Source organism: Desmodus rotundus, chromosome 10, assembly GCF_022682495.2.
Source record: "Desmodus rotundus isolate HL8 chromosome 10, HLdesRot8A.1, whole genome shotgun sequence".
In the NCBI taxonomy this organism is placed as follows: Eukaryota; Metazoa; Chordata; class Mammalia; order Chiroptera; family Phyllostomidae; genus Desmodus; species Desmodus rotundus.
Genome location: NC_071396.1, coordinates 30,985,393 through 31,012,349, shown reverse-complemented (window position 1 = coordinate 31,012,349; position 26,957 = coordinate 30,985,393). Strand labels below are relative to the sequence as shown.

At 41.1% G+C, this 26,957-nt stretch overlaps 1 long non-coding RNA gene across 1 annotated transcript; it reads right to left on the bottom strand.

Annotated features, from left to right (window-relative positions):
• Nucleotides 1–12,543: 12,543 nt before the first annotated feature.
• Nucleotides 12,544–24,833, bottom strand: LOC123479863 (uncharacterized). Its single transcript, XR_006655650.3, has 3 exons — nucleotides 24,670–24,833; nucleotides 17,080–17,271; nucleotides 12,544–12,618 (listed from the first exon to the last, which is right to left on the bottom strand). It is a non-coding gene; the product is annotated as an uncharacterized lncRNA (long non-coding RNA).
• Between the last annotated feature and the right edge of the window lie 2,124 nt (nucleotides 24,834–26,957).

The following is a 26,957-nucleotide window of genomic DNA, read 5'->3' as shown; positions in this document are numbered from 1 at the left end:
AACAGCCTGGATTGTTCCCACGACCATGTGGCACACATCCACCAAGAGCTCTGCTCTTCTGTGTGACCTCTAGGATGATGACATCATCTCCTTTTCATTTTGTAATAACACATCAACAAATACACCACGAAAACTTAATTGTAGCTTAACAAGTTATTATCAAATCAACAGCCTTGCTGTTACCACCCTGGTTGAGACATAGAGCTTCGGTAGCCACACTGGAACCCCAGAGCGTGCCCATTCCTGATCACGGCTCTCCTCCCACATGTCACAACATCATCCCTTCCAACTGATGGTCTGCAGTCCGTGTTAAAGGTGACACAGAAGAGTGTGACCATTGTAATGTAGAGGCTACTGGAGGCCTCTCAGTATCCTGCAGGAGGAAATTTTCAGTAAGGTCAAGAGCCTAATTTTCCAAAGAAAAAAATTCTATCTTTGCAAATTAAAATTTTTGAATCAATTTTATGAATTGAGAAATTATGTAGAAAATACTTTTTCACTTTATTTTTATTTATTTATTTATTTTTGTTAAATGTCTTGGGGTGAGAAAATACTTTTCTGTTGTACTAATAGAGCCAGAAAAAACACTTGGAGTGATTTAAAGTAATTTGTTTATATGACACATCTTAGTTATTCATTATTTAGAATGGCTTGAGTCCAACTGTAGGGTATTAATATCATAATTTTTAATTTGAAATATAAAAACAAAATATTAGAATTTAAAAGGGAATTTATAGTCCTCACTTTGGAGAAAGGTTAACTAAAGACGTATTACCAGGGATATCGAGAGAAACTATTTTGAACTTCTGCACCACACATGGAGAAACACTTTCCACAGCTCAGTGCAACTGAGAGAGGGTTAAGAACGCAGCCCCTTTCCATGCCAGGTTTTGAATGCCAGGAGAGGTCGGACATGACATCTGATCATGTGATAAGAGGAACCTTCAGTGAGAAGGTCTTCATAACTTGCACATTTTAGATCTAAATATCCAGAATTATCTGATAGAGGCTATTAAACATTGGCTACAACACAGAGGAAATTTAGGACATTATGTTTAGTAAAATAAGCTAGTCACAAAAAGACAAACACTATGATTCTGCTTCGATGCAGTATCTAGAATAATCAAACTCATAGCAATAGAAAGTGGTATGGGGGCCCTGATTGGTGTAGCTCCGTGGATTGAGTGTGGGCTGCAAACCAAAAGGTTGCCAGTTCGATTCCTAGTCAGGACACATGCCTGGGTTGTAGGCCAGGTCCCCAGTACAGGGTGCTTGAGAGACAATCACACACTGATATTTCTCTCCCTCTCTTTCTCCCGCTCTTCCCCTCTGTCTAAGAATGAATAAATAAAATCTTTTAAAAAAAGGAAGTGGTTTAGGGGTTCAGGGGCTGGGAGAGGAGGGAAGGAGGAGTTGTTTAATGGGTATAGAGTTTCAGTTTTACAGGGTGAAAATGTTCTAGAGCTCAACTTCACAGCAATACAAACATACTTAACACTATTGAACTTTACACTTAAATGCTTCAAATGAAAACTTTATGTTATGTATATTTTACTAAAATTTTAAAAAGCCTTTAAACATGTTTTGACCAGATTTACTATGGGAATCTGCCATGAACTTGGTCCTTTAAGATACCAAGTGCTTTTCTCACAGTCAGAAACACCAATTGTTCACCACATTCAGCCATTATTCCAAAGGCCTATAAGTTTATACATTTATCTGCACTGAGAGGCTAAATGGTCTAGAATAATGGTTTTGGCCCTTGTTATTTCACTTGTCTAAGCAAACTGTGTATATTCTTTACTTTGACGGAACTGGGAGTTTGAGGAAGAAAATAATGGAAAGCCTTTCCACCAGGAAATTAAATGCTGCCTCGTGCATTATTTGTGGGTCTGAGATATTTACGTTTCTACCGTCGCCATGTGTTTTCAATACGTGTACGTCAGCAGACACTTTGCTCCTCGTATCCTGTTGTGCTGAAGATTTCAAAGCACTGTATGAAGAACAATTTCCTGAGAGGTTAGCTTCTGGGAGCCACAGTCAGTTTTGCTGATAAGAGAGCATACGCTTCATCCCGAAAGGTGTAGGGGAATGTGGAAAGAAACCTTACCCATGTGCAGGGCGGGGTGAGGGCAGGCGGGGAGAGTGAGGCATGATTGTACAGGAAGAGGAGAATGCCTCCTTTGACCCTGTGAGGTACAGTTTATAAACATAATATAATAGTAATGCTATTTATAATGGCATTTAAAAATGACAAATCAGTATCACCTCCCTTGAATAAATAAATGAGTCCAAGAACAGACCGACAAGTAAGCATTGTGCATTGGTATTGTGCATGGTGAAGGAAACTGGGATGCAGAGATAAAGAATCAACAATAACAACAACACAACTTAGCTCCCAACACTAAAAAGCTTCAGGCTTATTATCTCACAGGCCTGTCAGTCAGAAAGTCAGGCACAGATAAACCAGGTCCGCTGTGCAGGGCCTCACTGAGCAGCGACCCCCATCCAGGGCTGGGGGCCCTCGCTGCATCTCACACTAGAGGGGAGGCAGAGATATAAGGGGGCACATGATAGGGCAAGAACCTTGGGGGTCATCTTAGAATTCTGCCTACCCCGCCACCTTAGAATTCAGAGAGAGATGGGTAAGTGCTGGGAATTGAAATGGTAAATGCTGGGCGCTGTCCACTCCTGATGCCCTGAGGCTCAGAGGAGGGGTTCTTGGCTCAGCCTGAGGGTGTGAGAAATCTTGGCTAATATAAGGCCACTTGAGTCATGAAAGCTATGCATGACTAAGATGGACAGAAATGGTTGAGGGGGGCATGGATGAGCTCAGAAAAGAATATAGAGAGAAGAGATTGGGGAGAGAGTGAGAGAGAGAGAGAGAGAGTGCGAGCGCGCACAACCAGTAAGCCAAGGCAAGTAGCCTAGGGAAACCCTGTTTCAAAGGGTCAAGCAGAGAAAGAGATTAAGAAGAATAATCCAAGAACCATGAAAAGAATAAAAACTAACACACAGGCCGAGTAGGTAAAAGTGGTAAGGAGGGAGAAATTACACTGGTTTCCTATGGCCACTGTAACAAAGCCCCACAAACGAGGGGACTGGAAGCAACAGAAACTTGTTATCTGACAGTCTGGAGACCAGGAATCTGAAGTCAAGGTGTTGGCGCGGCACGCTCTCTCAAGAATCTTTCCTTGCCTCATCTTAGCATCTGGTGGGTTGCCTGTAATCCTTGGTTTTCATTGGCTTGTAGGTGCGTCCTGCCATTTTCTGCCTCTGTCTTCCTGAGGTTTCTCCCTATGTGTCTGTGCCCAGATTTCCCTCTTCAAATAAAGACACCATCTCTGCCTGGTGTGGCTCAGTGGATTGAGCACCAGCCTGCAAAGCGAAAGGTCACTGGTTCGATTCCCAGTCAGGGCACATGCCTGGGTTGTGGACCAGGTCCCCAGGAGGGGGTGTGTGAGAGGCAGCTGACCGCTGTTTCTCTTGCACATCGACGTTTCTCTCTCTCTCTTTCTCTCTTCTCTCTTTCTCCCTCCCTTCCCCTCTCTCTAAAAATAAATAAATAGAATCTTAAAAAAAAATCAGTCATTGGATCAGAGCCCACCGTAATCCAGTCTGACCTCATCTTGGCTTGGTGACAACTGCAAAGACCTTATTTCTAAACAGTCACATTCACAGGTTCTTGGATGAGAACTTGAACTTATATGTGAGGGGGGCACGATTCAACCAATGATGATAACAGTGAGTAAGAAGAATAGAGAGTACAAGAAAGATAAAAATTGAAAGGTGACCTCTAGTTTTCCCAGGTTAACTCAGGTGAGCTCTCCCTAAGGAATGGGACCAGAAGCCAAACTGTAGTGGCTGGTGGGGCTTGGGCCGTGCAGATGTGGAAGGCAAGGGGAGTCAGTGGAAAACTTAGGGGAATCCACATCTAGGATCAAGGTGGGGCGCTGGTAATTTTTAGATTAAAAGGATGCAGAAAAAAAGATGGGTATAGAAATCACTGCACCTTGGGGAATGTCTGGTAATTGCAAAAACTCACTACTCATGGCCTCAATATTCTTTCTGAACTAGGATCTGAGGATGGGAGAGGCCGCTGGTGGCCATGGTCCAGGGGGGCTGAAAGGGAATACAAAGCAGAGAATTGTTTGTGGCCATGCAGGAGCCTTGAGAAGGGTATCAGTGGAGGCCGGTCATTCTCACCACTTCCTTGTTCACCTCCACCCCCCCCCCCCCATCCTTCTCTCTTGCACCACGATCTCTGTAGAAAGACAGGGGAAAAATGAGTCACAACATTTTAACTTAATAGCATTACTACTTCTAACCGTCTCATACAGCTCCCCAAATGTACGTACACAAATCATCAATTTGTGTGTGTTGAACATGCGCTAACTTCCCCTAGAGGTAAAATATCACAGAACTGCTTTACTTTATTCCAAAAAGAAATCACAGATGTGATATTGGAGACACATAAATGCAACAATTTGTTATTTGCCTGACCTTTTTTTTTTTTTTTTGGTATCTCTAAAGGCAAAATGGAAATTCAAACGTACATAGTCAATGTAGCCTGTGTATTTAAGGAAACAGGAAAATACTTTTAAATATTTATACTGTCTAAGAGAATAGCATACTTTCATGTAAACACCTTTTGTGTGGAAAGGGAGATGGGAGCATAGGGCAATATTTTCTTCTCCTATTGCATTTTGCATTCCATTTGTTTTAGGCGTAATTGATTAATATCACATACAACAAATCTCTTTAACTGGAGCAGAGGCCACCATGAAAAAAATTACTCCTAATGATTCTCTCAGGATGTTTTCTTATTGTTAAGGCTCATAAAATATCAAAATGTTAGGAAGAAGTGCCTGGGAAAGTATTAGAAGCAAGGCAGACAGTTCTAGAGCCATGAGAAAGAAATGAATATTCAGAAACTATAATTTTTTTATACTCTTGCATGTTTAGAAACAGTGCCCACTATCAAGCCTCAATTCAGGTTTACATTTTAAAGTACATCCTCACCTATAGATAAAAACATTTTAGTTAAAGAGAGGACAAGAGCCCCACCTGAAATTCAAATATATAAAAACTCAAAGTGGAAACAAACTTGTTAAAAGAAATCCTGGGAATCTACTGCAGCACATTTTTCTCAGTGGGTGTGGGTTGGGAGCATCCCATTCAGAGACCAAGTAACCCATAGGGAGGAGTGAGAACATCTCTTCTTTGTTGCCATTGGTATGGGAGGTGCACTTGGCTGGACTTTCCCATGAGCTTGCTGTGAAACTCAGTTAGACATTTCAGGTGGGCATTTGGATGATAGGAAGCAGAGAAGAGAGGTGCAAACGATGACAGGGTCCCTGGGCCATTTGAATGCCACCTGGACTCCTAAGTGTGACATTGTGGTTATACTTTTCTGATGATGTAAAGATCGAGTAGGGACCCATTAGGAATCTCTCAGAGGATTGGTTTCACAGCCTCTCCTCATGCCCTGGCTGAGTTCCTCATAAATTTCAAGTTATCACATTGTCCCTGGTTATTTCAAAATAGATGAGCAAATGCACAACTCAGATTTATAAAGGGAGGAAAAACCTGTGGCCTGGAAGATTCTAAAGTTTCCTGGATTTCTGTTCTATAACATGATAGGGTCCTAGCAGAGGGGAGTAAAACCCTATTCAAATTTTAAATCAAAGTGCAATTTATTATCGTTGGGTGATGTAAAAGTTTGATTTAGGGGAAACGTGCCTTTGTGTCTTTGTATAAACAAAACATATTTCAGAAACATGTTTTAAAAATATGTGTCCTAAAGAGTTGGTATCTTCTTGATAGCAGCACAAGCTTTTACCAAGAGCATCATTTCAGCTTGAAGCAATATGCCTGCTGTTGGCCTACCAGGAACAGGGAAGATCCATCAAATCATGGAATAGGAGGGGTTTAAGTGCAAGTGAATTCTTTTAAGCTTGTTGTGGTGGCTCCGACCTGGCCGTGAATTTGCATCCCGGCAGCATTAGATGGCCTGGAGTTCTTAATTACCAAACAAATGGAAAGTTGCTGCCTGGTGCTGACAGCTCCTTTGTGGATCATTCTTCCCAGAACATGAATGATTAATGGAATTTTCCCAACACAGTCAAAGTTGTTTACTGATGGAATTGAAGCTGAAATTGGCAAGGTCCTAGTAGGAAGACTTTTGCTCTAATGTCAGGGACCTGCCAAGCTCTCCAGATGAAAAATAGGAACAATTAGTGATGGCTAGGAGTTGGTCTGGATAGTCTTAGGGTTCGGCCTCAAGTGAAAGTCATCTTGAGTTGGCTGTTGTATGGGGGGGAGGTACTGATACTTTGTCGCTCTTTGTGGATTATAAATGCCAATGACAGAGTCTATGTTTTGATGAAAGCACTATGCCCAAGTAAGTAGTAGGTGGCATCTTTCCAAAGTCTGAGCCAGAGAGAATGATTAGGCCTAGATCTGTTCATTTCAGCTCTATCAGCCCAGAAGTCCCAACACATTTCTGCTTAAGCTCAAGGCAGGTGGGCAGGGCATCAGGAGAGGTGTCCTCCTAGAAGGGGATGATGGTTAATGCCTGCCTTTACAGAGAGTTGTGGCTCTGGAGACAGAATCTTTGTACTGATTTAGAAAGGGGGGAAAAAGCAGTTAAGTCTAAAAACATAACTAGTCAAGGTTCATTTGTACGCAGTTAACACCATCCAAGTGCCAGGTAAGATTCGTGCTTGGTATGTGTTACTGATTTTGGACTTGATGTGAATAACAGGATATCAACACATTTCATTAGTTTAAATTGGCAAAAAATCCTGCCAAGTATACTGGATACCATTCTGTGTTGTTTTCCTGTTGCCTTCTGAAATCAGCACCAAATGAATAAGACAAAGGGTACATTTTGATCTTTCTAAGAGCTCTTGGTGGCAGTTCTCTCTGCTTTGCAGAGCTTTCTACATCTGAGTGAGCTGGTATATTTCCACAGTTTCACCTATTCCAATGAAAGCGCTGGACACTGCAAGCAGGCAGATGCCAGGGTGATTAACTAGAAAGCCATATAGATTAACCTCCTCCATTAGCACAGTGTTCCAGTTTGGAGAGGGATGTGTGAGCTCTCTCAGTACATTTCCAACACCATCAAAGACATGTAAGCATCCCCCCGGGAGGGCAGAAGGAACAGCAGATCACCAAGGGTCTCTCCTCACCAGGGAAGGAGGAATTATTCCACAAAAACCATACTCTTCCTCTGCATTGTCCTACTAGTAGTTCGTAACAACAAATGACTTGGGCAAACCAGGGTGTGAAACACAAACTATTTCAGAGAGAGAAAGAGTTTACATGGTTTCCTAACTCAAAGTTCACAACCTTTAAAACCCGGCTCCTGACTGGTGTGAGCTGAATATGCACAACGAATCAGGCAGGACCTGGGAGAACAAGAGTGTGGCTTCTTCCCTCTGTAGATTTGCAGACTCTGGTGAGCAGTACTTTTTGGAGATGAAGGTAAGAACCAGAGAATACCTAACATAGCACAGGCGAATGATGATCCAGTGATTCATAAAGGGAGGTCCTCAGATAACACAGTTACACTCCCTTTGAGGTGCCCACTATATCAAACATAGCAGATGTCTGAAGGCCTTGATATAGCACATGAAAGCCTGGGGAACAAGAGAAGTGAGCACAGTTTAGAAGTTGTGTGGCTTGGGAAAGTTCATTGAACTCGCTGAGCTTCTATTTCTTCGTTAGTTAAATGCAATCATAATCCTTCTTGATACACACTCATGGTAGTAATTAAATAAGGCCATGCATGTAACTGCAAAGCATAGTGCCTGGACCCCAGTAAGTAGTTGACAAATTGGCAATGTTATTGCCATTCTGATCATTATCGTTGTCATGAAATAAAACTTGGGTTCTTCAATAACTCTTCCATATGAATGGCCTAGGGTTTGTGTGTGTGCGTGCCTAGAAATAACCAAGTGGACTTAATGCTACACTTAAAGGTGGGTGTTGTGTGTGTGTGAAATCTGAGACCAGAGTTCAGACTCTCCATGGTTCGGTTAACTTCATGATAGAGAGTTGAGACCTCCAGAATAAAAAGCCAGCGGATTATTGCACTCAGTGATTCCATAAAACTTATGAGTCAGAAAGAAGAGGGAATGAGCCGTTCTTTGAAAGTGGACACCCTGAGATAATTGCTTACAATTAACTCCTCTGTTTTACTTTTTTCTTCATGCCACAACCAAGTTGTGTTTTTTTTTCAGTTATTCTGCAATTGTGTGTCTCATATCTCATTTGCTTGTTTGTTGGTTTATGAGAAAATGCAGACAACTGTAATTGAACAACAATTAAAAAAAATTAAAAATTTAAAAAAAAACCTCCCCAAAAAGAAAATTTGGAAAAGTCATAGAATATTTACAATGAAAAAACCAAGTCTATGCATTCAGCATAAGCATTTAGAAACTATCCATCTAGCAGGGTGAAGCTAGTCTAAAAGGAAATGCTACCTTCTTCCTCAGGTCTAGAAGGAGGGAGGTGGCAGAAGAAATTATGTTGGTAGATACTATTAGGTAAAGAGAAGTAATTAAGGAGTTTTTCTCTATCAAAGTTTGACAAAGTTCCTTTGGAATAGAAACTGTTCTTACAAGCTCTGTTAACTTGGGCAGGTTTTCTGACCTCTCTGTGACTCAGCCTTCCTCATGTCTACATTAGGGATAATAATAGAGCCAGAAGTGAGGGAAAGGAGGAACACAAGGAAGGATCACACTCAGCATTACAATCTTCGAGGTTTTTGGTGGCTCATCACAATACCTTGCCAATCTAAGATGTTTTGTCATGCGACCCTGTGCCCAGGTCTCTGTCAAGATATTTTAAAAATTTAAAAAGTACTTTCATGGATTGTATCCTAAAAATAACCCAACAACACTTTTAAATAGCAACCACCGTGAGCCTGCTCACCTCATTGTTTTTTGTTTTCTCATTTTTTATTTTTTTAAATGAAAAATGGAGGGACAAGGCAGGTAATTGGTTACAGGAAGCCCTATCAAAACCAAGACTTTCCACCAGGGCAGGAAAGCCTTCCAAAGGGGAGTTGCCTTCTGGGTAGAATAATCCAGAACCACATCAGTGGTTTCATCTCACACTAATATTTGACCTGATGTTCATTCTGAAGTCCCAGTGGTAAGAGTAAAGTGCAGTCTCATGGCAGCTGTCAAAATTCTGATCCTACTCTCCACTAACCACTTTGGCCCCCGCCTGGAGATGGACGACACCGTATCAGCCAGCCACACGCTGTGACTGTGTTGTTAACACTTGCTCTTGGGACACTGGCAAGTGAGCCTGAGTGGTTGGCAACTTCCCTGAAGTGCTTAGTGTAGAGACCTACTAATGCACCTACAGAGGACATAATGTACACACTCCACAGCAGTGTAGAAATGTGTTTCTTTCCAAATCACTGCAGGCTAGCACTTTGGAGGCTTGCTCTCGGGAGTGCATCCCTAGCTTGACTCTGTTTTTGAAATGTAGGGGCTGAGCCTTCATTCAGGCGGGTGCTGTGCTTTCGAACAACTCAGTGTACTTAAGTTCCTCACGTGTGATGAGGAGATATTCCAGCAGGAGATTTCACTGCGCTCAGTGGAAAGCTGTCAAACACTTACTGCTGAACTAAGCAAGGGAGGAAGATGACGACAAGGTTTTGGATTACTGGGTTCATTACTCAAGGCTTGAAACAAAAAGTGATGGTGCCTTTTTTTTCTTGAGCTCTGTATTAGTGTGGACTTTAGCTATCTGTGCCTGCCCAATCAAAATGTGTACTATAGTGAAAACAAGTTTCAGTGACTACTTAGGGGGCCTGAACTCACGGTGTCACTCTGCCACTAACTATTTCATGGTGGGTCAGTCTTTTTCACCTGCATTACCCAGTCTTAACCTATGAAACGGAAGTGTTGGGATAGATTGTTTTGAAGGTCTCTACATTTTTTAACTACATTTATGAATTGTAAAACTAATTAGGTATAATAGACCTAATTCTTCTTAAAATTTCCTGCTGTAACAACTCGGGGTGGGGGCAGGATGAAGAAGGAAGGCAGGAAGGAAGGAAAGGAGAAAAGAAACAAAGAAAAAAAATCTTGGCAGCATCCCTGGCATTGCTTCAGGGGAGGATGAAAGGATGCATACATGTGTCTGGATGCTTGTAGAACGGGGTTGGAAGAATGGGCTTGGAAAGCGGAATGCTTAGGGCTACGTTCTACCTCAGCTACTTGCAAACTGAGTGAGTTTCCTCAAAGTGTTCATTTTTGTATGTGTTTCAATTTCATCACCTACAAAATGGTGATAGTAGTAGGAGCGACCTGAGAGGGGTTATGTCATCTGTGTCTGGTCAAGAACAAAGAATCCACTCTATGATTTCAGGATATATTTATAGGTGAAAAAAAATCAATTTATACCATTAAGGCAAGACATGACAAAAGATATATGCATGTACTTATTTTTCCAAAGAGAAACGTTCACAGGTTACTCAGAAATGAATTGGGGAGGTTCTCCATAGGGAGTTGTGGGCGAGGCCATAAGGATGAGGAGGACACTTGACTGACAGCATCATTTCTATGGGTTTGACTTCTGAACGATGTCAAAATTTTCCATATTAAAGAATGACATTGTCAAAAAATATATACCCCCTAAAATTGAATGAAACAAAAATAAATAAACCTAACTTTTTAATGAAGTTGATGATGACAGAGAGAGATGATTATATCAAGTAACTTTTGGACAACACTCTGACTATACATTTTTAGTGGACTGAGATCAGAAGCAATGGCAAATATAAAATTATATAGAGGGGTTATAGTTGGTAGTGATATGTATTGTTATTTTGAATTGTTTTTTCTGCATGTAGGATCAGGAGCCGAGGATTTCATTGTAAGGAAAATATTAATATTTTTTCATTAAGTTAAAGTCTTTAATGTTAAATCTGTATTGGAAACATTATTATGAACTCAGGTGACATTTGACTATGTTTTTATTTTATCTATCTCTCTATGTCTCTGTCCCTCCATCCCTCCCTCCCTCTATCCATCTATCCTTAACCTAGAAACAGTGATACTCCAGCAACAGTAAGCATACCTAACCACATAGATTTTGGTTCCTAAGCACCTCTGATGCTTTTAAATAAAGAGGTGAGGGAGAGTCTTCTTAGAGAAATAGCTGATATCAGAGTTCATTTGGAGAGAGAAAAGGTAAGCCTGTGGCATGTGGCTGTGACAGAAAATAAAGACATATGTCAAAAGCTCACAGGATCCAGATGTAAGGAAATCATGCTGCTCAAAGTTGGTACTTCAAAAAGAAAAATGATCATAATTAATTATAATGCCTTAAAAACACAGTGACATTGGAAAGGGATAAAACCATATAAAGCAGACAAAATATACACCTCTTCTTTGGAGAACAAGGCTAGCTAATAACTCTAAAAGGAATAGTATAATTAGAAGATCACCAATTTGTGTCCTTCAATGTTTACATCCCCCCAGTTACTGATATAACCAAGGATTATCAGTGGAGGGTAAAACTGTGACATGGGAGGTTGTTGGGGGACAGTTTATTTGCACGGTGCTGAAGTATCACTGCTAAAGGCAGAATGATGGCCTACTGAAAGATATCCATATCCTAGTCCCCCAGACCTGTGCATATGTTAGGTTATGTGGCAAAAGGCAGTGAAAGTTGCAGGTAGAATTAAAGTTGCTAATCATCTGACCTTAAAATATGGGGATTGTCTCATTTCTAGTTTAAAAGAAATGCAGGGGATAGGAGGAAAAGGATAACACCCCAAGAAACCAATAAGACACACCTAAAATGAGGCTTACTCTACAATAGATTGGCCTAGAGTCTTTCAAAAGTCAATATTATTTTAAATGAAAGGTAGGATTGAATTCCTCTGGCTTAAAAGAGACTAAAATGAAAAAGGTGAAATGCAAGAACCTAGCAATCAACAAAAGTAAAATATTAATACACACTCAGTAGCAACTAAAACCCAAGGACAACGCGGTAAGATGCTAATGATGCACCGAAAACAAAGCTTACTTCCTGGAAAACGGGGGAATTTCAACCATTTGCTTACACACCAAACTGGTAGGAGCTTTGCAGCATTGCTCAGCTTGCGGGAGCAGCCAGACTTCCTGGCTCCGTACTAGATGAAGGTCCAAAGTAAACTCTCTTAGTGTGCTACTTTTAGTTTTATCGATATCACGTTAGTACTTTTTCATAACTCACTTAATAGCCACCAACATCCAATGGAAATCCATGTCATTTGCACACACCCAGGGCAGAATGGATTCCATACTTTCAGGTAAGTGCTAGGACCTCACAGAGGACTGTTACCGTCCACAGCTGGATCAAAGCCATCACTTGGAGAAGTACTTCTTTAGAGCCCAAAAGTTGTAATAAAATATGTTATCCTGTACATCAATTTAATCCACACAAAGTCAACTTTTAAAGTACTAAAGTATAGTTGTATGGATTTGTGTGATGCATACATACCATTTAATGGTTCTCGCTTTCTCTTTTCCGAAAGATTATTTTGGTTGATGATGCCTCATTGTTGCTAATTTTCTCTTGTACTCTTTCCCATGAATCCTAACTCTAAAAAGAATGAACATCATCAGTTCAGAGCTAACATAGAAATGATCAAAATTAGGGACTTCATTTGCCTAGAAACAGAGGCCCATGTTTATTTTAACTCGATTCCAGACAGGGGCAACTGCACATGACTAGTATCACCTTCTCTGACCCACTTTAATATGAACTTTAGGGCTGTAATGATCTTAATGAGCTCCGTAAAGGCATTGCCTCTGTGGATACACCAGGTTTCCAAGATGAAGTTCTGTTTTGAAAAACGTCAAAGAACAACCTCCCACCAACGACTACCATATCCTTTCCCCTTTAAAGTACAACATCGCTGCACTTGAGTGAGTCTAAGAGGCGCGACACCTGTGAAAGTAATGGGATTACTCTGGCACCACAGTTCACTGACTAGCCTCATTCTGGAAAATTCATCTTCCTTAGTGTTGTTCCAGTAAGGTGAGGCGGCCCTAACCTGTGAGGAGTGAGTTCTGATGCTCTGCAAGGGAGGGGCTTGGCATAGCCCCGGAAAGGAGGCATGAGCAAGCTTGGAAAAGCAACCGAGTAAAACAATCTAAGACTTGCCACTAGACTCAGAAGAGTCAGCTATTTTCAGTTCTGTGATGGTGTGAGAGGCTTTGTTCAGTGTGTGGTATGGTGGGGAATGCAGACATTCACACCTGCCCGCCTCTGCATCTGGCTAAGAGGGAATTCTTTCCTTAGAGCTGTTTTATTTAGCACCCATTCATTTCACTGTGCAGCAATCACTGTACCAAATCAAAAAATGCATCATAGACTCCATGCTTGGGTTCATTGACCAGTAGGAAAGAAAATGTAAGCAATGCTCAAACATTGTATTTGAGTGCAGTGTTGTGTCAGAGTTTGTACAGGCTAAGGGACCGGGGAGAAGAAAGGGGAAAGACACATGTAACCTCCTAGGGCAGGGAGGGGTGTGAGGTAAACCCTTCTGTGAAGACGGGATGCCTTTGTGAGGTTGTGAAGGATCGGTATCCACCCAGACCGAGAGACCAGGCTGAGCAGCTGGGATGTGTCTAGAACCCATAAGGGGTTCGGGATAGCACGGGGGAGTGGGTGGTGGGAGCTGATGCTCAAGCTCATGGAGAATGCTGTGAGCCACGCGCAGCAGTCAGGGCCAGGCTGGAACAGGCAGATGGCATTTTAGGCACATCCTGGGGCAGCAGTGTGGTGGCAAATGGGACGGGGACAGGAGCTGGAGGACAGGGATGCCGGTTAGGTGGCTGTGATGGTAATTCCAGGACAGACCTCATGAAGGACTGACCTAAGAGCAGGGCTTGTGCTGAAGACTTGGGGGAATGAGTACAAAAAGAAGTGAAAAAGTTAAACCAACACACTCAAAAGTCTTTTGTCCTGGACTGGCTGGAGGTGCAGGGATTGGGCCGTGCACACAAGCTGTGCTGGTGTTTAACGGCCACAGCGAATCCCAAACTAACACGCCTAGCTCAGGGCCGATGAATAATTGCAAATAAAAGTCGTGGCTCTGTGACGTGGATATACGTTCAGTTCCCACTGTCAAGAGATAGGCTGATGGCACTTATCCAGGAAAGGATGATAAATATCGGAAGGGCCTGATTCTATCATCAGAACACCACAGACCAAGTACGCGCGGCAGAAAGGGGAGGACCAATTGGGGATTACGAAGAGGCCCACTGATCAGAACCTTATTTACAGAAAATATACACACACATTCATACATATCTGAGTAAGGATGTCTATGTCGTCATTGGTAAAATAGTGAAAAATTGAAAGCAAGCTAAATCTTCATTGAGAGAGGACTGTTTAAATAAAGCATGAGGTATCTGTACGGAGAAACCCCATGCAGGTGTTCATATCTGTTGTAAATTTCCAGGACCCAAAATGGAAAAATATCTGAGATACAGTTTTCAGAGAAAGGGCAAATTCCTGATTAGACTGTATGCCATAGGGTGCCTTTGGAAATGCGTAGGAAAACCTTCACTGGGTGCATCCCGCTGGGAAGGGGTTGGGATTTGTGCGCTTGGGGTGAAAGGGCACTGTCACTAAACCAGCATGTCCAACAGAATCATCCACAATGATGAGCACACGACATGCGGTCGGGCAACCAAGGCACTGAATTTTAATTTTTATTAATTTAAAGGTAAACATGTGTCTCTTTCGTAATCATAAACAACCACAGCAATGATAAAAAGTAAGTGAGTGTGGCCGGAAGACCCCCTGCATAAATCTCTGAGTTCAAATTCCTTTTGCTGTCCTCACAGAAAACAGGTTGTATTGCTGGGAAACTGCATAAGCAGATTAAGGTGTTGAGAGTGTACACACACACACACACACACACACACACACACACACACACACACACGAGTCAGAGGGGACTTATAGAAACGCCCATAGGGAGAAAGGAAAGGAAAAAAAAACCCAAAAGTGCTGGAGTGTGATAGCCTCCTAACTGCTACCAGGTGCCACATTTCTCTTCTGATGGCACAGCATCCAGCCCTGCACTTCTACCTGACTTGCTGACTAGTTCAACTGAGGGATGCAGCCAGCCTTAGAGGGATCTGATGTTAGAATATGAGGGTGTAGTTCCTCTGGTGACAGACCAGTCCACCTTGTCATCTAGATCTTAGGACCCTGAATGCCTCCGTTGCGAATCCCAGGGAGAAGTTGCATCTCACAGTTACACAAGCGAGGCTCTGAAACTCCATTACCCTTGTGCACATTGCATGTGTTTCAATAACCTAAATGTTCCTCTGCAACTTTCAATCTCTTCCATGGTGGCAAGGTATGTAGTTTCTAAAAGGTAGCAGTGCGCCTGCGTTCTTAGGGATCAGTGAGCTGGTCAGAAAGGAGGGGAGTGATTCCCCTAGAAGAGCAATTTTCAAACTTTTATTTAATTATTGGCACACATAAACTAATTACTAAAACTACATAGTACACCCAAAATATATTTTTTTGCCCCTGTGACCAAAAATAGGTATACTTTTGATTTATCCACACTGGGTGGTTATTATTGTGCTGGCTGTTGTCATTTTTTAATTTGACAATCTAAGGACAAAGAAGGCAGTGTCCCTGAATGAGTGGTCAGGTGTTGGGTGTGTTAAAGATTCCCGGAGTGCACAAGTCCGCTGCAGCCTGCCAGCGGAAAATCGCTGCCCTAGAAGGTACTCGCTGTAGACAGTGCCACAGCCCAGCCTGTGCTCAGTGGGTGCCCATGAAGCCCAGAGTCAGAAAAGTGGACCTTACGAGGTTTAGAGATGCTTCTTCGAGCCTTTGGATGTTCCACCACTTGCTAGAGAAATTGCAAAAATAAGGACACATATTTTAGCTAATTATGGGGAGGCGTGCCTCAACATTGAAAGGCAACACAATTTCAAAGTTTAGTACTTGGAATGAGAAAAGCAGTTCGCATGTTCATCTACCAAGGGCTGGAGAGTGTGGAGTCAGCTTCAGTGTCCTAGAGGCAGCCGTGCCCTGTTCCGTGTACGTACAGAGATGCAGCCCTTTTTCTGTCGCCTACCCGCTCTGTGCCAACGAGTTTGTATTTCAAACCAAAGTGAGTCAACAGAAAGCAAGTAGCCTTTTAAAGAACTGGTTAGATCCCACATATTAAGAAACAAATATTCTCACCTAAATCAGCCTACCTGTAATAAGAAAATGTAGATTTGTTTGACATACTGTGCTGCGATATTTGAAATTGCTAATAAGCCTCTCAAGCTGCTTTCTACATGAAAAGAAATTAAATCTGCCTATTGTAAAGAAATCATACCAACATATGAGGTATTAAAATACACGATGTTTTTCTTTAAGTACTTTCTTAAGGCAGGCCTTTAGGAATATTTGAGAAATGACGTGAAGCTTGCTGCTTTTTTTTAGCCTTAGCAAAGTCATTTGTATTTGCAAATGCCATTCTGAGTGGCCTCTGGAGTGGAAACGGCATCTTTGCGGTGTGTTTAAACACCAGCCTGCCTCTATGGTTGGGGACGCGGCACAACACTGAGAGCTTCTGCTCTAACAGAGTAATTGCTGGGGAAAAGAAACCTTTCCTAACATGAGGCCTCAGAGAACATACAATTAAAAAATACATTCAAGGAAAGTCACCATTTGTATAACTGATCAATTTAGCACATTTGAAATATGTCACATTACCAAGGAAAGTCCTTATAAACTTGGAATTGTACATGTGTTGTTTTTTGTTTAATACCTTGTTTAATCCGTCATTGAAATGATGCATCAATTTGAATCTCTTTTAACTTGCATGACATCATGCCCAGTGGGAGAGAGCTGAAATTAATCAAGGTAATTCTGTTGTATGACCTACGTTGGCATTTTCACTGATGGAGCCAGGAAATGGCCTAGCTAATAGTCCATTTTGGAGTATTCTAAGATCTTAGCAATTCCATATTTAAGGAGGTTAATAGGATACTAATTGGGGCCTAGGTGAAAAGTTCACAAGGAAAATGAACTCACCTGGAGATGAGGACTTCACACAGTCCGGTGACCTCTCCTTTTCAACTACACCCCTGAAAGCCTTCACCTTGGAGGCGAAGACACCACACTCCTCAGGCGACTTGCGAAGGCAGCACGCTGTCTCCTGGCCCCTGGGTAACAATGGTGGCCAAATGCCAGGGTCACAGGCCACTGGCAAGATCAGCATTCTGCCTTTTATGAAACGGAAGTAAGAAAATAAAACACCAAAGGGGGAAATTCATATCAAAAATAAGGCCACTTCCAGAGCTGTTATGAACTTTTAGGAAAAACACATGTTTTGTTAAGAAGTTCCTTTTTTTTTTTTTTAAATCAACTTCTAGTCATCACTTCTGCAGAAGTAGAATTAAACCATTTTTTTAAAACCAAACATGAAATCCTAGATGTGGGTCATTATTATTGACTAGCTGCTGTCTCTATTCATCAAGACCAATATTGAAGAGATGATACTATTCTTTCTCAATTTTCTCCCCTGTAAATATCTGCAATAACTCCTAGGTGACTTGGGGAATTTGTCAATATAAGAAGCAGTGCTCGGAAATATTTCGGGTGCTCCCGACTGTCTCATGGCCCCTCTGAAAATGTTAGGCTCTCCTAACCCCATCTTGGCATTATCATTTCTCACCTGGCTCTCATTATAGAGCATCCAGAGATAACACATTGTGCTTCCCTCGATATTTCCCTAGCTTTTTATGTACAGAAAGAGTTAATCATTGTTCTGCTGTAAAGGCTTATGGCATGTCTTTGTGTCTCCCTCTCAATGTGCAATCTATCTTCCAACTTTCCAGAAGTGGCTGAGATTTTTAAAAACAGCTGTAATCTGCGGTCATTGATGGTGGAGTCGATTGTTTGCCAAACTATTACCATAACTGTCAACCGAAATCAGAAAAATAATCTCATTGTGCTGGACAGATGCGTTTCCTGCATTATTGATATAGTCGCTCCAGAGTAATAGAGAAATATAAAGCATTGTTCTATTTACACAAGGAGATTGGCCAAGTCCTTGAAAGTGAGCAAGAGGGACAGGCACTTACAGGAAGTGAGATATAGTCAACTCGGTAAAAGTTATGTGTCAGGGCCACGTGACCTCTGGAGTCAGCAGTAGAATCTCAGAGCTCTCCCTCCCCACCCCCAACCTGGCTTTCAGGCCACTTTTGTGATTTGTTCTCAGACTGAAAGCACTCTCAGACCTGATGGAATTTGCTATGCATTCTTTCTCTCTCACCCCCTTTCCCCAAGTATGTAAACTGTTCTACTGTGCTCTACACACACACACCTCTGGGAAGTTAGGGAATGGCTCCAGACTATTACATTACAGAATAATTGAGTTTGTTTAATTCAAGCAGATGATTTCAACATTCCATGGGAACAAGGAGTTAAATACACCTTATGCCTCCTGGCTTTGCAAGAAGGGTCAGCAACTGCTCCACCATAATTTGAGCTATGAATAATGCTGAGCGATTGTATTTGTTGAGCACACAAACCCTGAAGTACGAGGCACTTCACATTTATTAACTCTAATCCACAGAACATGCTGGCCAAGGTAGGGATATCTTTTAAAATCTCCATTGTACTGCTGAAAAAAATCGATGTTCAAAGAGGTTTTGCAGATGGCCTGAGGAGGTCACACAGCTCCTAAATAATTGATCTGGACTTTGAAGCCAAGCCTAACTGCAGAGCACAGTTCCCCTGGACCACGATCCCTTCCCTTTTATTGAGATAAAGGCAAAAATGTATTACACATTGGAATATTTGCTTCTGTCCGATGCACCTTCCCCAAATATTTATAACAGCACCAGAAAAGCTATTTTTCCTTACAGAAACAAAGGACTGTTGTTGCTACCCTATCCACGTACCAGAGGGCATTTAAAGGGATGGGCGGAGACCTCAGCCCCAATTCTGAACGAACCCATCACACGTACTCCAACTCTGCCCTTAGGAAGATAAGAACCAAATGCTTTTGGACAAAAGTTTGTGAATTCTGACAGCTCCATCCTGAGTACAAGGTGGGCAGCCAGGAAGCCTGAATTCTGCCCTGAGTGAGCCTCCATGGCTTAGGTTTCTCTCTTTTTATGAAAATGCATAATCCTGACATACTTCTCACTTACAAAGTCCTTCTTACAGCATAGGAGTTCATTGTTTAGCCAACCCAGAAATACATTGTGAGCAGAAATTCCTGTGAACATGTTGTATAGTGTCCTTAATGGAAACTTAAAAGTGATATTAAAGCTAAAGCCATGTGACAAATGAATTCACTGTCCTCCAAAATTCTGTTATCACTGCTGTTTTTTTCTTTCGTTAATTATTATTTCCAGAGAAATGGGTCAGCGCTTTGAGATTCTGAGACAAAAGTGGGCATGAGTAATGAAGCAGGTTGGAAAGTCCCATTTGTTACAGGGCTATTCTCACACTATTTATTTTAGTTCCTCCCGGGGTGTGATGGCTTTACTCCAGCCATAATCTGGCTTTACTTGCACCCTCGTCTTGTCATGAGGAGACTCCAGGGTAGAGGACACACTGGCTGGCTTTCCTGCATGCAGTCTCAAGACTGTGGACAGAGCCCTGGCTGAGTAGCTCAGTTAGCTGGAGCGTCATCTCCTTACACAAAGGTTGCAGTTCAATCCCTGGTTTCAGGCACGTGCAGAAGTCACCCAATGAATGCATGAATAGGTGAAACAATAAATCAACATCTCTTTCACACACACACACAAATCAATCAAAAGCAATTTTTTAAAAGTTTAGCATCAGAAGTAACTGAGTGAATTAGCCATCGTGATGGGGGGGGCCACAGGCACCGTTTTGGAACCAACTACCTGCAGAGTATAGGCCATAGGTCTTTCTGGGGCGACAACAGACAAGTTCTGCCTGATCTGGCTGCTTTCCTTGCTCATCTGCTGTCTTTCCGACTGAGAATTGCTCATCCTGTGGTAAGAAAAGGAAAGCAAACTCCACAAATTTGAGAGGCAAAGAATGGTGACAGAGGAGCCAAAAGTGGAAGTAAGGGAAGGAAATGAAATAGAGCAAAATAGAATTTTGCATTTAAAACAAATTCAAACGAGGACATCCCTCCCCTCAACATATCACATATACGTATATATTTCTCATTTTCACAAGTATCTTGCCTTCTTTCCCAAAGCATTTTCTTATAACAACAAGAAGGATGAATTACAAGAATGATAAATTATTTAATATAGCCCATTTCTGAAAGCTCATATAGCCCATTTTTTCCCACTAAAATACAAAGGCAGAATAAAAATTATACAACTAGACAAGCAGATCGTGGTCTGCTGGGTTTCCATGCCCCACCCATTCTATCAATTTTGTAGTGAGAATTTAACTGTTATGTCAAAATCTACAAATATTTTTTCTGTTTCCTTTTAAATGTGTTTTTGTTTGTTTCACATGTTTTGAAGGTAAATATGCATTTAGGATTGTTAATTTTTTCTTGATAAGTTGATTCTTTTACTATTATGAAATACTTTATCTCTACTAATATCTCTATAACACTCTGTCGTAGGGTCTACTTTATCTGATATTGGTGCAGCTACATAGCTTTCTTACACTTAATGATTAGTGTATCTTGTACTCTTTTATTTTCAAACTCCCGAGTTTTTATATTTAAAGTGTGTTTTTTGTAAATAGCATATAAATAAGTCTTGCTTTCTTTTAAAGTCCAATCTGATAATCTCTGCCCTTTAATTGGAGTAATTAGTCCATTTGCATTTAATATAATAATTGATATGTTTTTTAAGTCATCTTAATATTTGTTTTCTTTTATCTCATTTGGTGTTGGTTCTTTGGTTTGTTCTTTTCTGATTTCCTTTGCGGGGAGGGATCCCATATCTTTTAATATTCTTTATCTTGTATATTGACTTTTTAAGCTATTTCTCTCTTTTTAGTGTTTGCTAGAGAGATGAAAATAATAAGCTCTAAGTCAGTATGGTCTACATTAAAATCACATTATGTTACCTTATGCACAGTGTCAGTTTCTTACCATAGTATCATTTGTCCTGGCTTAAAAAAAAATATTTTTTTAGGACTTTAAATACAAATCCTATAGACCAGTAGCTCACAATCTTTATTCTGGGTTGCAGAACTTTTCGAGAAACAGAGAAAACCTCTGGATCCCCTAACATATAAAGCACACAAACAATCACATACAGTTTTCATGCAACTCCAGGAAGTTTCCACCTACATGGAATCCAGTTCTGGGCTGTTTGTGTAGGATGAAGTTTACTTTTTAACCAGCATTAATCTGGAGTCTGAAGTGGAAGCTTGTTGACAGTACTTGAAAAACAAATCAAAAGGAACAAGAAGGATGAAACTTTGCAGAGGATTGGAGTCAGGAGGAAAGAGAAGAAACAATATAAATTAAGAACTATTCCAAAATTGATTTATTGATGTTTTTGTAGCACCCAATTCTCACGTTCCTACCATGGGTTATACAGAGTGCCGATGTTTTCACCAACTGCTGTAGAGAGTTATCTTGAAATCTCCCAACAGCCCATGAGATTTTGATTTTATAAACGTTTATAACTTCTAAGATATAAGCTTATATAAGATATAAGATATGGAATTTAGACATTTAACAAACTGCTTCCAGATAGTTGAACCGACTTGCCCACAATTACAGGCACATTACGCAGATCCCGGTTCCAAACTACCAGTCTTTCCTATACCCCAGATGTTCAGGTACATTTCTGATCATCTTCTTGCCTAAAAACACACCTTTCAGGCAACAAGTTCATTGCAGTCATACTTAGACTGTTATGGTGCAAACGTAATGCAGAGCGCCTTTGGTGCGGTTCAAAGGGGCCAAGTGGTTGCTCCCTAAGCAGAACTGGGAGGTGGGCGTTCCCGGAAGCTGGCTCCCAGGGCTTGTCTCCTGCTCTGAGCACGGGGTGCCCTGAGAGCACCCTGGTACTGTCAGTAGAGCAATTGCTGACAAATTGACACATCCTCCAGTCGAGGAGGGACTCATTGCTGTGCTTGTGAGCACCGTAAATTATTGCTTAGTACATTTTCTGATGACCCATGTCCATCTCATTGACAAAATTTGGCTTCTTCATCGAGAAACATGGCAGCCTGCTGAGACACGAGTACATATATAACTAGACACTGGGGTTCGGGTCCTTTCTGCTGACTTAAGGAAAAACTGTGTACCTCAAAATGTCTTTGTCACTTAAACTGAAAATAATGTCTCCTCAAGACATAGCTAACACTTACAAAATAGCTCTTAAAAATGTCTCCTTAAAAGAATTGTGATAGGAAAGTTCTTTTTGTCCTTACACCACTCTTTCTGAAACATGTAGAGAGACTCCAGGAAATTACCAAAACAATTAAGAATTGATGCAATTAACCTTTGTATTTTGGTTTTGACCCAGCCTTTATAACTGCCTTTTAAACTCTGGAATACCCAAGCCCGGAATGTAGGTGTGTTTGTTTATACATGCACGCACACACATTCACACACACACACACACTCACACATTTACTCTTGCACACATACACCAACTGCAATAGCATTTTTAATTGAAAAGCATAAATTTGGACTGCTAAATCTATTAACGATTTGTTTTAATTAGGAACCCAGCTGCTTCCGGAGATTTAGCAGTCTGGGTTTCAGAACTTTTGCCATACTGAAAATGAGTCTCAAGTGGGTTGCTTCAGTCTTTCAGATCAGCATTTTTAAAGACTTGTTGGAAAGGTAACAACAAATGCTTCACTGCTGTAAAATCACAGCTGCCTTTGTCCTTGGGTGAGGACGGGGCTGCTTTGCTGGTGTAGCCAGCACTCTGCCCCTGACCTCTTCACTTGGGCATGTCCAGTGTAGCAGGCTGCCTGATCTTTAGATCACCTTGCTTGTATATTTGCCAACTTGGCTCTGGGAGATGCAGCATCATGGTTAATTCTGAGGTCCCTACTTATCCCACTATCGGTAGGGGGAGCTGTTACGTAATCGAAGTCAGTATCCACTTCATTTTCTCTAATTCTTTGCTAGCTGAGAATATAGCTCTCTCCAAATTAGTTAAGGGAAGTAGGGCCTGAGGAACAACAACATTTTTTAAGCTCTTTTCTGGTGTTCCACTAATGACGGCAACATAACTTGTTATTTGGGCAACGTCAAATGGAGTATAACACATTCTGTGCATCAGTCCGTGTGGAAGGTACTCATTAGTCTCTTTGCTCACTCAGTCACTCATTTGCTCATTTATTTACTCCATCTTTATTGATTGCCTACTATGTAAGAATGCAAGGTGTTAGGAATGTAGAGATTACTGAAGCACTGCTTCTGCCTTTTGGGAGTTTATAGTCTAATGGATCAAAAACAGAAGCAGAACAAATGATTACTGTAGAGTGTGATAAATGGGAAGGGGTTTATAAAGAGCATCCAGAACAAGGGGCAAGAATGCGTGTGATGGGCGTGAAGGGAAGGTGCTCCGGAGAGCTTTTGTATCAGGGTATCAGAGACGTGCTCTCTGGATAGTTGTTGCATAAATATTGAGAAAAGGAAGTATGAATGAATGAATGAGTGAGTGAAGAACTGATTGGAAAGTGAGATGGAAAAGAGCAGGTGGTCTAGGAAAAGTGGTGGGAAAAAGGGGCTTAAGAAAAGGGCAAGCCTGATATAGTTAGTGTGCCATGGAAGAGGCTGGCATGGCGCCCATGAGGTGAGGTTCACAAGGGAAAAAAGGAAATGGTTCATGAACTGGTTTTTGTGCCATGCTAAGCAGCTTGGACTTGACTAAGAAGCCACCAGAGCAGGGGAGTGGTTAAGCCAGATCTGTATTAGAGAAAGGTCATCTGGGCATCACTTTTACATGATGGTGTAGGAATGTAAGAATAGAGGCAGAACAGAACAAGACTCTGGAAAACGTTTTCAATGGCATGAAACTTAACTGTAAGTCTGAATTAAAGATTGTGACAGATTGGAAAGCTATTTTAGAGAACAAACCAGTAGGACCTAGCAGCTAATTGCATGTGGGCCATTAGCAATGTTTAAGGAAAAACTAATCTACACTGTATACCTTCATCAGTACAGGTATACATCACTGTGCAGAACTGTGTTCCTACACAGTAATATATACAGATCAGCTATAATTGTTGTTGATGGCTATTTGAAGAAGTCACCTGGAGAAGCCATACAGCAACTTAGAAAACCATAATGGAGTAAATGTTTAGACTAGCCAGTGTGAATATTTGTATCAATCCAATTATAGATGGAATATTTAGAAATACTCTAAATTCAAAGAATGATTAAGTTATGCCAATGTATTTATTGATCACTTTATCAAGAAATTAGCTCAGCATCGATATAATAGGAAATAACTTTAGAAGTTGATGATTGACAGCTTTGGGGCCCCTCCAGTGTACACCTGCTTCTGAAATAACATTTATTGAATAAAGTTTTATTGGAACACAGCGAAGCTCATTCCCATACTGTCTATGACTACTTTCACGCTGCAATGGCAGAGTTCAGTAGCCACGACAGAAAGGGTATGGCCCCCAAATCCTGGCCCTCTATAGTTAGCGTTTATCAATCCCTGAAGGAGAATATCAGAACGTTCTTACCTTGGAGAGAGCTGAAGACAGGAAATCAAAGGGGAAAATGCCTCACTTATTTGGAAAACTGGTGTGCTGTAGTCCCATTGTTTCTGGGCTCTTGGATGAAAGAGGAGAAACGTTCAGAACTCCCTGGTAGGACACGGATTCGCGCTGGCCAGTGGCCGGTGTGCTTTGGGAGGTAGTTCCTGCGTGTGAGGCCCACAGCAGGTAGACACGTGGGGTGACCTAGTGAAAACGTCAGTAGAACCTACAGGCATAAACAAGGTCCGGGCACCCCGAGAAGCAGCCACAGGAGGGCAGCAAAGTCACATGACATTAAAAATATTTACGGGAGAGCGATAGTCCTCAGAAGTGAGTAGACTAAAAACACCATTTGGCATTGAGCATGATGGCCACCGATCTCCAGTGGAAGCTTCTTCGGCCTGAATCTTTGTGCCCAGTAATCTCTCCGGGATCCAAAGTAAGAACTATTCATCAGTAAGTTCTGCTTCTGGGAGAAGCCCAATATGTAAAAACAGGAGAGTACTTGGATTAGGATGAGATGTGTCAGTATCAGAAACTAAGAATATGTACTTCATAGAGCACCATGGATGCCTGTCCATTAAGTAACTAATGCTCACATTTTGACAGACTTTTGCACAGGAAGTGAAAGGTGAACTTACTGTAGATCATTGCCCTTTCACAGAAAAATATAGTGTCTTTTAATATATTTTTAACAACGAGCCCTGAGCAATAGAGTGATTCCTTTCTCTTTTTCTGTCACCCCATTTATGTATTTTGTGGTCTCCTTGTGCCAAACTCTGCACTAAAGAAGGCGGGGGGGTATAACATAAGAGTAAGAAAGACGGATAGAGATATTTTATAACCACTTGAACAATAATAAAAAAATAATAGTAGCACACAAAAAATAAAATAGAACCAAGTATTAAAAATTTTTTTTATCGACACCAAGAATAATAACCGTCTCTGAAAACTTTTAAATTATGACTTAAAAGTTCAACTTCGTTTTTCCTTCACTGCTTGCCCCAACTTTGCCCATATATTAAGCCACTTGTTAGTTTCGCAGTGTGGACAAAAGTCTTCAGAATCTTTGGTTTGATGAACAAAAGTTCCTACTTTGAATGTAGACAAATTTGTACCTTTTTTCCTGTTACAGTTTATAACTAATTTTTAACATGTATTATTACATGCTCCACTGAAGTTCTAACTCATTAGAATACTGAGACCTACTTCACAACTGCTCAAGTCATTTCTTGGCTGTGGCCTGGCCACTGTTGACCCTTCCCTAATTAAATCTTGTTCCTGGTGGGTGTTTCTGGTTTGCGTGTAGAACATCTCTAATCCATGTTTGATGAAACAACTATTTTTTCATATCCCTGATATTTTGAGGAAAATGTTAATAATTATTTGCAACTGCTTGATGAGGGTCAATTTTGACCAGATCTTTCCAAAGGAAGAGAAATGATTACAAACTAATTAAAACAGTTAAAATGTGAAGATTGTTTTCTTTGATTATTTCAATAGTTAAAGCCTTAGACTTTGGGAAAGGAAAGGAATTTTAGTAAAAATAATTAACTTAGTAAAATGATGGATATGCCTGTGTGTCTGTGTGTGTGTGTGTGTGTGTGTGTGAGAGAGAGAGAGAGAGAGAGAGAGAGAGAGCGCACACGCCATAAAAAGCTGGGTACAAGCATTTATATCTTTTATATGTTGGCCATAATCCATGTAATCTCTAGGAAAAAAGTTTAAAAAATAGCACACTTGAATGCTACATACAACTTCTTTCCCTGCTTCACTTTAAACGTTTCTCCAGGGCATACCTTTCTCATTTAAATCCTCTGAAATTTACTTATCAGATGTCTTGCCAGCCTCACTGGGATAAAGGACTCTCAACTTAGGCATGATTCCCCATCAAATGGTGGAAGAACATGCCTAAGTACCCAAATGAGATATTTGGATCCCCTCAAGGAGTCACAAGTAAAAGGGTCCCTAAGCATGAGCAAGCAGACAGAAACCTCAGTAAACAAGTAGCTGATCTGGGATTTTTAGCTGGGCGGCCCAGTTTTCAGCACAGTGTCAGTGGTCTCTACTAACGTCAGTTTATCAGCACCAAGGATAATTTTCCCAATTCACTAAAATCTTGATGTTTTCCCAAATTCATTCCTCGGTGAAAGACACATTTTAGACTGAGGATCTTATGCTGTCTGATTAAAAACCAAACAAAAAGCAGTTGCAAAAATGAAAAAAGACACAAGAAGAGAGAGAGAGAGAATTTATCAGGAACATGTTAAGCT